The sequence below is a fragment of the Athene noctua genome, chromosome 14 (genome assembly GCF_965140245.1).
Source record: "Athene noctua chromosome 14, bAthNoc1.hap1.1, whole genome shotgun sequence".
Classification (NCBI taxonomy): domain Eukaryota; kingdom Metazoa; phylum Chordata; class Aves; order Strigiformes; family Strigidae; genus Athene; species Athene noctua.
In genome coordinates this window covers 18,005,252-18,017,932 of record NC_134050.1, presented here as the reverse complement: position 1 = coordinate 18,017,932, position 12,681 = coordinate 18,005,252, and the positions used below count along the sequence as shown (strand labels likewise).

Genomic DNA, 12,681 nt, shown 5'->3' with positions numbered 1-12,681 from the left:
CAGGAGAGGCCACACTGCAGTGGAGGGACAGAAAGACGGGCAGAGCTTAGCACACAGGCTGGGCCAACTGCCTGCTCACCAGGACTCTGTCCCCTGTGTCACCTCCATGGATGTGCCTGTCGGGTGAGGGGCTGCTGGCCAGACGAGTCACGAGCATGACAGAGATGCGCGTGGCAAGCTGGGCGAAAAGGGCAAGTGTTCATCCTGGCTGTGACCTGCTTCTGGTCAGGCCAGGCAAGAGAGCAGGAAAACCTGAAACACACCCCAGCCTGAGTCTATCTGTGTGGCACGACAGATCACGAGAACTAATCCCTGTGGTGGCTCAGCACAGGTCACCGAGGTGGAGGCCACTTCCCTCAATTTCTCATCTTGCACAAGGCCTCCAGCTGAGAGATGTGATATGGAAAGGGTGCAGATCTGGTTTCTCTTATACTGGAGAAATCAACTGGAAGGCCTGCATGACTGTAGAAACCATAATCGTCACTAACTGGCATGTTCACTCTTGGCACCAAGCTAGTAGTTGTGTCCTGGAGTGCTCTACCCTCCACACATGGTCCCGTTGAGGAGATGCTCCCCTCGCTGCCTCAGGCAGGCCAGCTCTGCTGCGGGAAGCAGCTCTGACCCTGTGAACACATTTCTCACGTGAGACTGGGTCTACAGCATGTTCTCTGCAATGCTCATCCCAGGAGCACGCTCTTCTGGTGGCATCTCCTTGAGTTTACCAAGGGATAAGAGCACCATGGAGAAACACCTGCTTGTTTGTCCCCAGTAACCCAGGAAAGCAGCCGTTCCTGAAGAACTGCCATCCCCACCAGGGACCCAGCAGCACTGAGCTAAGTGATCTGGCTTTTTCCCCTGCAGCCCGACTGGGGAAATATTCATGTCCTGTGAGCCCTGTAGTAAGATGCTGCCTGGCCAGTGCTCCATCCATCCATCCATCCATCCATCCATCCATCCAGTTCAGCCTTGCCACCAGCCCCAGGCTGACCACTGGGATGCTGGCAGGACCCCACCAGCCCCCAGTTCTCCAGACACTTATTAAGATGTAAAACGTGGCAGTTTTGCCAAGCCCTCCACCCTTTTTTTCCTCCCCATCCCCTCGTTTCTTTCAAGTGCTTCAGCACTTAGCGAACTCCCCTCGGCAGGCTCATGCTGTTTGAGGGATTCCTAAATCACAGGCCTATTACTAATTATTATTATTTTGCAGCAGCAATCAGGGACGCGGGGCTCATTAACAAGTTAGCACCTCTGGTTTCCCTGGAAACCCGCAGCTGCCAGGCAACGGCTGCGTCTCCGGCCCGAGGCGATGCTACTGCAGCGCCTTCGGCTCACTCCCGGAAAGATGCTTGGGTCCTGCATGGGCTGATGAACCCAGCTCAGCAAACGGGATGGGGTTAGGAAACTCCAGGATGTGTCCCCCTGCTCTACTCCATCTGCTGTGAACCTCAGCGCATCTACTGATCCCCTTCTGCCACTCACAGCATCATAAACTGCGTGCATAGCGGCTTCTCCCTCCCAGCAGAGATGCCGGCTTCCTCCAAGGGTGAGGAATTTGGAGCACTAATGATCCCCCAGGGTGGCAGTGGGACAAAGCTGTCAGGTGCCTGCAGTAGCTGCTTTGGAGGTGATGTAACCGCTGATGATTTCTTAGCAGCTACTCAAGGTCCCTTTAAAAGGCAGCACAAAAGGTTTCTCTGCTTGAGGACCGAAAAATGGAGAGGGTTTTATTTTTGCTCCTTAAAACCAGCTGGAAAACACCACTAACCACATCCACTAACCCAGACGCAAAGTCTGCTCATTCCCTTTCCCCGGTGAATCTCAGGGATGGGGAGGAAGGACACCTCCCCAGCCTCAGCAGTATGAAGATGCAGGGGAGGAGGCAATGCAGTCTGCTGCCCTGCTCTGACCACCCGAGAGCCACAGGGGATTTTCCCAGGGCAGACAGAGGACTGTCCCTCTGCCTCATCCAGGTTGATCTCACATCCCCATCTCAGCTCCCTGCACACTGCAGCAGGCATCCCCCTCCCCAGGGCGAGAGCTGCTGCAGCCCCCCTCCATGCAGGGAGGGCTTCAGGAAAGGGGGAAGGGGCAGCCTCCCCTTCTTCCCACAGCACACCCCGAGGCAGCCACTGCACCTTTCCAGGGTTTCAGGCCCAGCTGCTTGCTGATCTCATGATTTTAAAAAAAAATTTTTTTTTTTTCCCCTCCTCCTTTTATGCCGCAGTCTCCTTTCAATTCCCTAGGCTGGAAGCAGCATGGAGGGGAGCCCTGCAAGGAGTCGCACGTGCCTGAGCAGCACCCGTTCGCCTCCCTGCACCTCCCTTTTCCCCTCTGCACCTGCAGCCCTTGGTCCCAGAAGGTGTTTTGCACCCAGTGACGTGGCCGAAGGACCAGGATGTTCTTCAGCAAAGACCCAGATGGTGCATTCACACCGGACAAGGGACACAGCACAGAGGCATGTGGCAGCGCTGGCATGGGGGGGGTGTGTCAGCCTGGCAGCATGGGGGAGCTCGGGGCTGCCCACGCTGGAGCTGCAGACAGGAACACAGGGATGAAAGGAAAGGGGACAAGTCATACCCAGCTGCAAAGGCGTCTTTCCCATGCACCCCTCACCCTGCAGGGCAGGCCAGCCCTTCTGGTTGCAGTTGAGCCAAGCGATGGGGTCCCTCATCCCCGCCCACCATCCGATGTTGTGCCTGCAGCTTTGGATGGGCTACGACTGCAAAGGCAACAAAAGTGACCCAGGTGCATTTAAGGATTTACAGGCTGGCCATTCCCAGAAAAATTTCTGACTGCAGCTGTGGTGGTCAGTCCAGAGATCTGGTCAGGAAACAGCAATAGCAACAGCAGGGAAGGGAGTCTATATGACAAGCCAGTATCTCTTCCTCTTAGACTTGTGCTTTTAACATGATGTATATGGTTTTCCCCTTTCGTATAAATACAGGCTTTCATTTTAAAGCCTACAAAAGCCAAGACCAAAGGTTATCCATGACCAGCCAGCCACTGCCTTTGCCCACAGTGAGGATGGAGCTCCCAAGTACACTACTTTCTAATACCAAAGCTATCCCATTTCCATCCTCACCTTGCCAAGCCAAGAGCTGGCCAGGCTCTCATCTCAGAGCTGAAAGCACCTTCTGCTTTGAGCAGCTTGGCACACATCACAGAGGACATGTCACAATGGAGAAAGGAAATCTAATCCTACTGATGCTTCAAGGGCCCTTACTGCCCACTGCCCAATATCCCCATCATGTGCTGCATGGCCCCATGAGCCCAGCAGGCTTATCTTGGGGATCTCCAGTAGCTTGTTTGCCTTTTTGCAACAAGAGCAGACAGAGGCAGCCCAGAAAGGTATGCAGTTAGATACTTCTGCAGGGCTGGTCCAGCTCTCTTATCCTAGGACACCAGACACCATAAATACCTGCTGGGTGCATTCGCAGTTTCCTGGAGAAAGGGTCTCCAGGACCTGCATGCTATTCTCCCACAACACTGACATGCTAAGAGAAAGAAAGCACAGGGTTAAGCTGTGGTTCTTCAAGGCTGCAGATAAACACGCCAGCATTTCACTTTCTTAAGGACAATCCCAAACGATGGGAGTTTGTCCATCTCAGCAGAGCGCTGGGTGTGGTGACAGGCTGGTGAAGCCAGCACCTCGCCAGCACAGGGGCAGCCTGCTGGCACCCAAGAGCAGTGTCATTAGTCCCCCATATTTAAAGGATAAATAGAACCCCTGGCCACACTGAAGAACAACGATGTTGCTGCCTCCTGGCAGGTTTTATGCCATTTCTGATGACAACAGGTGCAAACTGAGGTGCTGATCCCAGCGCAGGTTTCCAGCCAGCAGAGGCCAATGTCCACAGTTACGCCACCCTGTGCTCACTGAAACTCTGGCCCTCCTTAGGAGACTCAGAATTCAGCTCAAAGGCAAGGGGTTATGCTGGTTTTCCACACGCTGAGACACTCCCCAGGGCAGTAAATAGATTTTGCAAGACTTTTCAGAGCTGGTTCAAGGATTGCTGAATTTCCTATATGCACACAATAGCCAAATTGCTCACAGGTTTGGGATGAATTAGCATTTGTCAGCTCAGGCTCTATCTCTCACCACAGCCCCAACGAGGAGGTACCAACTCCAGGTTTTGGAGGATTGCCTTTATCTAGAAAAAACAGACAAGGCAGGCAAAGCCCAAGCTGAAGTTACTGCCCCACTCTCTCCTTTTCCTTTGGGGGCTGTGATTCATTACCAGCTGGTTTTGTTCTGTTAATCTGAGGTGACATGGGGGTCAAACAAAGTGTTTTGCAGGTCCTCCTCCATCCTCACCACCCTGGATGAGCACGTGCCCATCAATCACGCCAAGCCACGGCTTGCTGGTCAGATGCCATAGCTCTTCAAGTATGAAATCCTACAGCCTCGCCTCTTCAGTGAGAGCTGGGTATTGCAGCATTTTGTAGCATAGGCCTTCTTTCTTAATCCATATCATCGTTGCTATCGTGGGTGGCAAACTAGATGAACTCATTCACTGGGGGAAACGAGCAGCAATATTCCCCCCACCAACTCCAAGCAGATGTTGAAGCATGATATATATATTTTAAAAATTATATATATCGTGCCCCCCCCCCCAAAAAAAAACAGTTTCAAAAAAACCCCAGAGATATATCATGACATCCACCCAGAGCTTCAACCTCCTCCAACTCGTTTCCATGCCAGCAGGTCTCACTCATTCTTGCTTCTGACCATGCAACAGAAAACATGGGTGATGACACCAAGCCTTGCCCCTTTAGGGTTGCTGGTTGACCCCAAGCTAAGATTGGTTCAGTTCTCCTCACCTTCCTGCCCATCCAACAGAGATCAACACTTATCTTTACATCAGTTACTGCTGAATGAACCTTGCTCAGGTGCCAGACAAAGAGGCAGCCAAGCTCAAAGCAGAAGGGATTGTGAGGATGACACAGAATTACAGGCATCAGCATTCAGCAAGCAAGCGGAGAACGCGCTGATCTATTTTTAATGGTACAATGCAAGTGCTTTACAAAAGGATGTGTCTGGGGAGATTCTGCCCAGTCAGAGATTTGCATTCGGGTTTTTTGCAGCAGTCAACTTCCCTTGGTGTGCGGGAGGTGTTTTGTCCCTTCACCACCCCACAGAATAATTCAGAGAGCCCCGGCTTATTTTCGGCTGGAGGCTCATCCCTCTGGGTCACCTTCCTGCCCTGCCATGTCCTTCTGACTTTCCACCAGAACAGCTGAACCTGAATTGAGCAGCAGGCAAGGTGTAAAGCAGAGCTCCAGGCTTGCTTGGCTTCTGGGTCTCAGCCCTGCCAAGCTAGCAAAGCTGCCGGGGACATCTCTGCAAGGTCCACCGAGAGCAGCAAAGCGGTTAACGTGTTTTTTCACAGGCTACCTCCCAAGTCAGCAGTGCTGGCACCCTCTCGGCACCAGCCCTCTACTCAACAGCCTCAAATGCCAAGCAAGGCTGAGGCTGCGCCCATCCGCTCCCCACACAGGGCTGCTGGCCAAGGCAGATGAAGATGGCATGAATAACTCCACTCAAGCTATGGCTCAAGAAGGACCAGGCTGCCATCGCAAGCTTGGAAATGAGGGTTGTTAGAGGCAATGCAAAAACAACTGGATGCTGTAGATACTTCTTGGTTGCTTCTTTTCAACGGCATACCCCAGAAACTGATGGACCCTCTTTGTCTGGAGCAAAGATTGCCTGGCATTACCCAGGAGGGGCTGGATTTCAACGGGATATGTGCAATTTAAGCAGACACAGGTTTAATGTGTGGGAAGCGCTTGCCTTGCTTGATGAAAAAAACCCCTGCAAATGCCTAATAAATGGACTGAAATTTCTACCCAAGCTTCTGCTGCATCAGCTGAACTACCATGTGCTAGATTTAGACAGCAGCACTCCTCAAAGAACTAAAACCCCTATTAAGAAGAAGAAAAAAGGCAAGATGAAAAGCTGTGGATGCGGGCACACCGCACACCTACATGCCGGATGAGTAACGTGGGCCAGCAGAGACGAGCCGGAAAGACGCACTGCATCATTAGCAGGGCTGGAGGACGCGTGCTGCGGAGGGGAGGATGCCAGGGTCATGCTGTCATTGGAATCTCCATACAGGATCAAAGCAGTGGTCCACCTTGTTTCAGGTCCCCTCACCATCACTGCCTAATACCAGGTATTTTACAAAAGCCTGGGAGAAGCAGGATGGTGGGTATTTATAGAGTAGTCATGGAATAATTTAGGTTGAAAGGGACCTCAGGAGCTCATCTGGTCCAGCCCCTCTCTCACCTAAAGGAGAGCTAATGTCAACACCAGAACAGGTTGTCTTGTCCTTCTGGCCACCGAATGACTTGTTCCCAGTCATCAGCAGGCTCAGAAATTATGCTCCCTGTAACTCAGCATGTAGAAATGCTACACAGAGAGCCTCTTCTGCAAATTGCTAGAGCACCCTGAAGGGCTCTGAAGAAATTCCTGAAGAACACAAGGTCTCTTCCCCAAGAGATCTCAAGGCTTGGTTTAAAAAAGGTACAACGAAGACAAGCACACATCAGGGTGGGCAAACAGGAACCGTGAGGGCTTTCCATGCACAGCAAACAACGTGGAAAAAAGGCACAGGAGGAGTGGAAAGAAGAGAGGGACTCAAGGAAGGATCGTCAGCCCCAGACAGGTTGCTGGGATGCTCTTGATTTAAGTCAGTGCATCACTTACTTCACCTTCAGGCAACACAGTCCCTGCATTTCTGTGCTGTTATTGCTCCCTGTTTGCCCTCAGAGACTCTTCATGTACTGGACCAGTTTCCAGTCAGCACCTCCAGGTTCTCCTCTGATCCCAGCCTGGACTACCACTGTACCTATTTTCTGAAATACTGATCCTTCCAAGGCACCATGCAAACAAGCACTACCTGTCATTTTTGGAAACTGAAGGTCCAGAGCAGCAAAAAATTCACAGAAGCTCTGGACAAAGCAAAGGAAGAAGCCCCCTGCACACCAACCTAGATGACGTTGTTGAGCTGCACCTAGAAAGCCTCAGAGGGAGAGTTAAATAGCAGAGGGATGGAGCAAGGCACCCCACAGGAGCCATGGCAGTCTGCAGTGCAGGCTGGACAGGGCTCTGTGCTGGGCACAGCCCCACAGCGTGAACCCCCTTACTCTTACTCTCCTTGCTCGAAGTGGAGATGGTTGAGAGCCTGACCCAAAGACTTGGGGTAGAAAGCCTACAAACGTCTTGGAAGAGGAAGAGATAAAACCCCATTTTTCTTTCTATGACCTCATGCTAAAGAGGATATCAAGGCACCCGCCGTGGCCAGAGCTTGGTATGTTCCATCGTGGTCTCGGCTGCTGGCCCGCTTCTGGCAGAGCATCTCTCCCACGGGGATGTGACACAGGCCATGGTGTCCCCCTCCATCGGAGGAGCAGGCAAAACCATCAGGACATCGCCGGGGTGCAATACAGCACCGGCCATCCCCGCGGGAACCTGCACTGCCACTCATCACACCACAAGCTCTGCCTGGCTTTGAGGGCAGCCCTGATACCATTAGTGCAGAGTATCTTGGCACAGTCAGTTTTTCCCCCCTTCACGTTCCTCTGGCTGTGTTATAATCCTGCACACGAAGTACACCCAGGTCTCCTGAGCAAGCTAGAGAAAATCCTAAATGGAGAACTCCTTTAGCTGCTTATCTGATGAATGCTCCCAGGCCGCTCACCTCCCTGCCCCAAGCCTGCCCGTAATTACGTCAGGTGCCTCCTTCCCACTCCATCAGGGGGGACAGGTGTATCTTCAGAGAAGAAATGTAAAGCTTGAAAAACAGGTTTTAAAACCCGGAGGGCACAGGGATGCAGAGGAGCTCGTTGAAGCTTTCCCCACAGGATGACGGCATTGCATTGCTGTGGCTGTAGGAGTTTCTCTGCATAGCAGCAAGGAAGAGAGCAAGCGAGACCCAGCGGCTGTGCTTGGAGGACCAGGAGCACCCAGGTGCTCCTGCAGCCATCTCCCCCCTAACGCTGCTGTTAAACACCCAGCAGAGGACAAAAAGGTCTACAGACTCTCCTAGTTCAATCTCCACACTGTCCTAGCAGGCAGAGAGGCATCAGCATCCGCAAGCTCCTTCTCTTTATCGCCTCCTTCCCTACAAGACTCGGTTTGCCAGAACCATTTCAGTATGATGGCAGCGTCCTATGAGCCCGCACCATAAATCAAGGCTGCCAAGTGCTGGAGCACCTCCTTTTCCTCCTGCCATCCCCGATAGTGTTAACACTCTCTGCACCTGCCTGCGCCCAGGGCTTCGGGAGCCGAGCTGCGCAGCGGAGAAACTAACCTCTGATCCCTAAGAACAGCCTCACTTAAAGGCAATGAAGCAAATCCAAAGAGGAAAGGCACCTATAACACACTGCCTACCTCTTACGTAGATTAAAGCAGCTGGTGCAGAGGTAAGGTGTAGGGATGGACAGGGGACTCGCTCATATTCACACCAGAAGAAGTAATTTCAGAAATCCAGAGCCACAACGGCTTTCCGGCCCTTGGGGGGTGTGTGTGTGTGTGTCTTTTTGGTGAGACATGGCTGCAGAGGCAGAAACTAGTTCTCTCCCACCTCCCAAGATCCAGTTTGGCAGTATGGGACAGGGACTGCTGCGAAGTCCTACCCAGCCCTCAGGGGTGTTTTGGTAGCAATAGTAGTGCTGCATATAATTTTAGGTGAATTTAAACTCTCCAAAGGCAGGCACCTCAGTGGCTTTCTCAGCAAGGTGCCTGGCAGCCAGCAAAAACATGCTCTGCAGACAAACACGGCGCAGCATTTGCAAGAATAATCTCCATGCACAGCCTCCAGTGAATGCTTCTAAGGACTCTGGCCACTTTGTTCAGCTCTCCCAAGCGTAGCCAAGGCTCGACTTTAAACAGCAATGCTAGATCCAGGTTTTCCTTCCCTACTCCCTACCTTGTGCCAAGGCAGGGACAACTGAAAGCCACGGGAGGAAAAATCTGTTGGACTAAAAGCCTTTTGGTGTGAGATGCTGCCATCTCGCCTTGGAGACCCTTGAGCAGCTCGAGCGTGCTGCTGATGGGCTGGGGGCATAAATTTCTGCCTACTGCCACTGCAAAGAAGCGTTTGGGCATCCATCTGCTGCTCACGCACCCAACTGTCCTCTCTGGTCTCAGCCATTCGGACAGTCCTACACAACCAGGCTCTGCCAGCAGGGCAGTGACAGGCAAAACTGGGAACAAGACACCTTCAAAGCCCTTGCAGACATCTTAAAATCCCAAATACTTCCAGCTACAGGCAGGAGGGTTTTCTCAGTGCTGCAGCTTATTTAGTTTTGGGAACCCTTACAAGCAAAACCAAAGCAAGCACAGGAACCCCCAGCCAGACCCAAAACCCCAACAAACCTCTTCAACAGAGAGAGTCCTCCCAGCACAGATGCCCTCCAACAGCGTGAGCAAACCCCGTCTGACAGAGGCAAGGCCAAACCCGTAAGCGCCAATTCCCGTGCATCGAGTCCTTCCGAAAACAAAGCTCTCCGCAGCCGCGTTTGGGCGCGTAGGCAGCCGTGCCCCGAGCCCATCCTTAGCGCAGGAGGATGAGACAATGCGAACGTTAAACCCCGCTCCACGGGCACGCTGCTCTCAAGGTTAACATGGCCCCTGGGCTGCCAGGCGCAATCCTCGGCGCTACCTGTTCAGGGCTTCTTGGACATCCCGACTGTCTCCTGGGGGGGTCCTGCCTTTATACCCCAAATTATAGAGAGATTGAAACCTCCAGCAACTATTCCCAACGCATTTGTCATCGCTAGCTGCTTGGGACGGGGACGGTCTCTTCCACACATGCTTACGCAGCGCCCAGCTCCCACCAGGGAGCTGCTGATAACTACCGCAATACGAAGCATAAACGCATCCGTGCCTCGAAAAATCCAAATATCCTTAACAGAACAGCACTGCACCGCGTCCTTCCTTCCAACGAAACCGCAAATTACTGACCTGTGCACAGAGCTCCCCCAATGCAAGCTGAAGCACTGACATCAGCTTTTGCTGTTGCTCAGGAATTTAATTCTAGGGGAGGAGAAAAGGGAGGGGGGGGGAGCAGGAAGGAGAAGGAACTTATTTATCAATAAGGGAAATAACCAGGAATCTTTAAAAACAACCAAGGCTCAGCAGAGAAAGCAACATTTATCACTATATAATAAAGGGGGGGTGTAGGGGGGTGATCAATCCATCCATGCACATTAGGGGAGGTGGAGGGGATTATTTTAAACGGGCAGCTTAACTCATTAATCGCTAGCAGCGCCTTCGGAGCCGCAGCAGTGAAGTGTTGCATGAAAACCCCCGCTGCTGAACACATGCCGGCTTCGTTTAAACGCCAAGGACACAGGGCGACACTCCAACCTCTTTCATCATCAGAAAACCCACAGCGCTGGTAACACCGGTTCCTCCGACACCAGCCCTCAGTCCCCCCAAAGAGACACTCACCCCACTCCCCCGCCCCGCGACCCCCGCGACAGCGGCGATGCCCGGAGCCCCCCCAAACCCCCTCCTCACCTGCACCATCACCGCCCGGCAAACGCACACCGCCGAGGAATGGGGGGATTTGCAACCTTCCCCCCCCCCGCCCCGAAAACAAGCGCAGCGTCCCCGACATGCGCGGCCGCGGAGCGCCAGCCCCCCCCTCCCCAGCCCCTGCAGGGCTGCTCCCTCCCCAGCCCCAGCAACCCCCTCACTCCCCCATTTTTTTTCTTTGCACTAGAATAATTTCAACACAACCCCCCCCAGAAAAAAAAAAAAAACAAACCAAAAAACAAACCCAAAGCCCTCTCTATACATACAGACACGTACATCTATAGGTATATGTTTTCGCGCTGTCCACCGGCGCTGGGCGCGATGCCGGCTCCGCTCCGCACATGCGGGCGCGCTGCACCGCGCTGCACCGCGCCGCCCCGTCCCCCCCCGCTCTCCGCCCGTCCCCCCCCCGCGGAGCGCACAGCCCCGGCCCGTACAGACATCTATAGGGGGATGCACTGACCCAGCGCGGCGGGCGCGGACGGCCGCGCCGCTCCGCGGGGTGTCCGCTGGCGCGGCCGCTGCCGGCGCCGCAGGGCCCGCATGCCGGGGAGAAAGGGGGGGGGGGGGGGGGGGGGGGCCGCTCCGCGCTGCTCCGCGCTGTTCCGCGCCGCTCCGCGCGCCGCCGGGAATGCGCCGGCGATGAGGTCATGCCTCGGGAACGGCGGGGGGGGGAGGAAAAAAAAAAAAAAAAAAAGGAAAAAAAAAAAGACAGCGTTGACGTCACCCGCAGCCAATCAGCGCGGGCGGCGCAGGGGCAGGGTGACGTCAGCCCCGCGGGCGCGGAGCGGCGCGGAGGGAGCGGGCGCTGCTCCCCCCTCCCCGCCCGGCCCGGCCCGGCCGTGCGGAGTTCCGCGGGATTTGCGCGGCTCCGCGCAGCGCCGCTGCCCGCCCCGCCGGGGCCCGCGCTGTCTGCGCGCATCCCGCGCAGCCCCGGCCCTGCCCGGCTGCGTGGAGGCTCCCACGCCTGGGGGTTGGGGTGATGCCCCCTTTCAGGGGCACGGGTCACCCCGCGGGGCCGGTGGCCTGAGCGGCAAAAGGCTTTTTTTCGGGGGGGTGACCCTCAAGGCTGCTGATGTTTCCGGGAGGCAGCTCCAGCGCCGCGCTTCGCCCGTCAAAAAAAAAAAAAAAAAAAAGCCTTGTCGTGTATTTTTGATCCCTGGATGGTTGCCGGGCTGCCCCTCTGGCCTGATGCGGGCAACACCGGGCCTGGAGCAGGCAGGGGCACCCCTCCTGCCTGCCAGTGCGCCCCGCCGGCAGCTCTCCTGCCGGCGCTGCCCGCCCCAGGACCCCCCCGATGCTGAACTTGGAGCCTCTGGTGCTCCAAGTTCACTTGGTGGCTGCCGGCTCTGCCCACTGGACTCGCTCGCTCTGAAGTGCCCACGCCAGGGAAGGACGGCCGTAACGGCAGCGCTGTCTCACAGGAGAGCGTGGCAAAGAGCGGCCCAAAAGTTGGGGGGTTCAGGGGGAGCCTGGCCCCTGGGTGGGCTTCTGGGTGGACGGGGTGGGCTCACCTCCGTCCCGCTGCGGTGGCACCAAAGGGCCGCGGCTGGTCTGGCTAACGCAGCAAGGGTTCTCTGTCCTTGGCCTTGGCCTGGCAGCTCCAGTTTAGAGAGGGATTAGGGTTTAGGAGCTTAGGTTTTGCTGGCGCTTAGGAAATCAAGGGAACCTTCCTCCCCGCTGATACGGATGCCGGATGTTTTAAAATTAACTCTCATCTCTCCAGACACGCAGTCGGCATCTTGCTCAAGAAGGGTGTCAAGCTCCCACAGTTAACTTGCTGCAAAATCTTTCCCAGAAAGGTGATTTCTCATAGAGCACCAGAGGTATAAAACCCTGGAATGCTAAAAAAATCTCACCCTCCCCACTGTATAAGCAGCACTGAGTTCATACCCTCCTCCTACCGCAGAAAATCATCTTAGCCAAAACTGTCAGCAGGGAAACTTGCAAAACCAGGGCTACTCTACCTAAACAGCACAGATTCCAGCCCAGTTACCATCATCATGGTAAAATGATGGGACAGCAGGAGAGCTCACTCCTCTAGTGGCTCTGGAGTGCTCAGTCCCGGTGGGAGTGGGAGCAGGACATGCCTGGCATGGCTGGAACGAAGCCGGGGTCTTCCATTCTGCTTTTCCTGA

The 12,681-nt window shown here is 54.6% G+C and overlaps 1 protein-coding gene across 7 annotated transcripts in view; it reads right to left on the bottom strand.

Annotated features, from left to right (window-relative positions):
• Positions 1–12,136, bottom strand: part of DUSP8 (dual specificity phosphatase 8) — a 49,171-nt gene extending 37,035 nt beyond the window's left edge. The window contains exon 1 of one of the 7 annotated variants that reach the window (XM_074918726.1): positions 12,058–12,136. The gene's annotated coding sequence lies outside the window, so the exon portion shown is untranslated. Of the gene's footprint in view, positions 1–7,295; positions 7,611–9,379; positions 9,909–9,967; positions 10,155–10,525; positions 10,561–10,819; positions 10,960–11,006; positions 11,136–12,057 lie in introns of those variants that run through there. The other 6 variants (XM_074918722.1, XM_074918721.1, XM_074918725.1 and 3 more) reach the window with 6 other exon arrangements.
• Between the last annotated feature and the right edge of the window lie 545 nt (positions 12,137–12,681).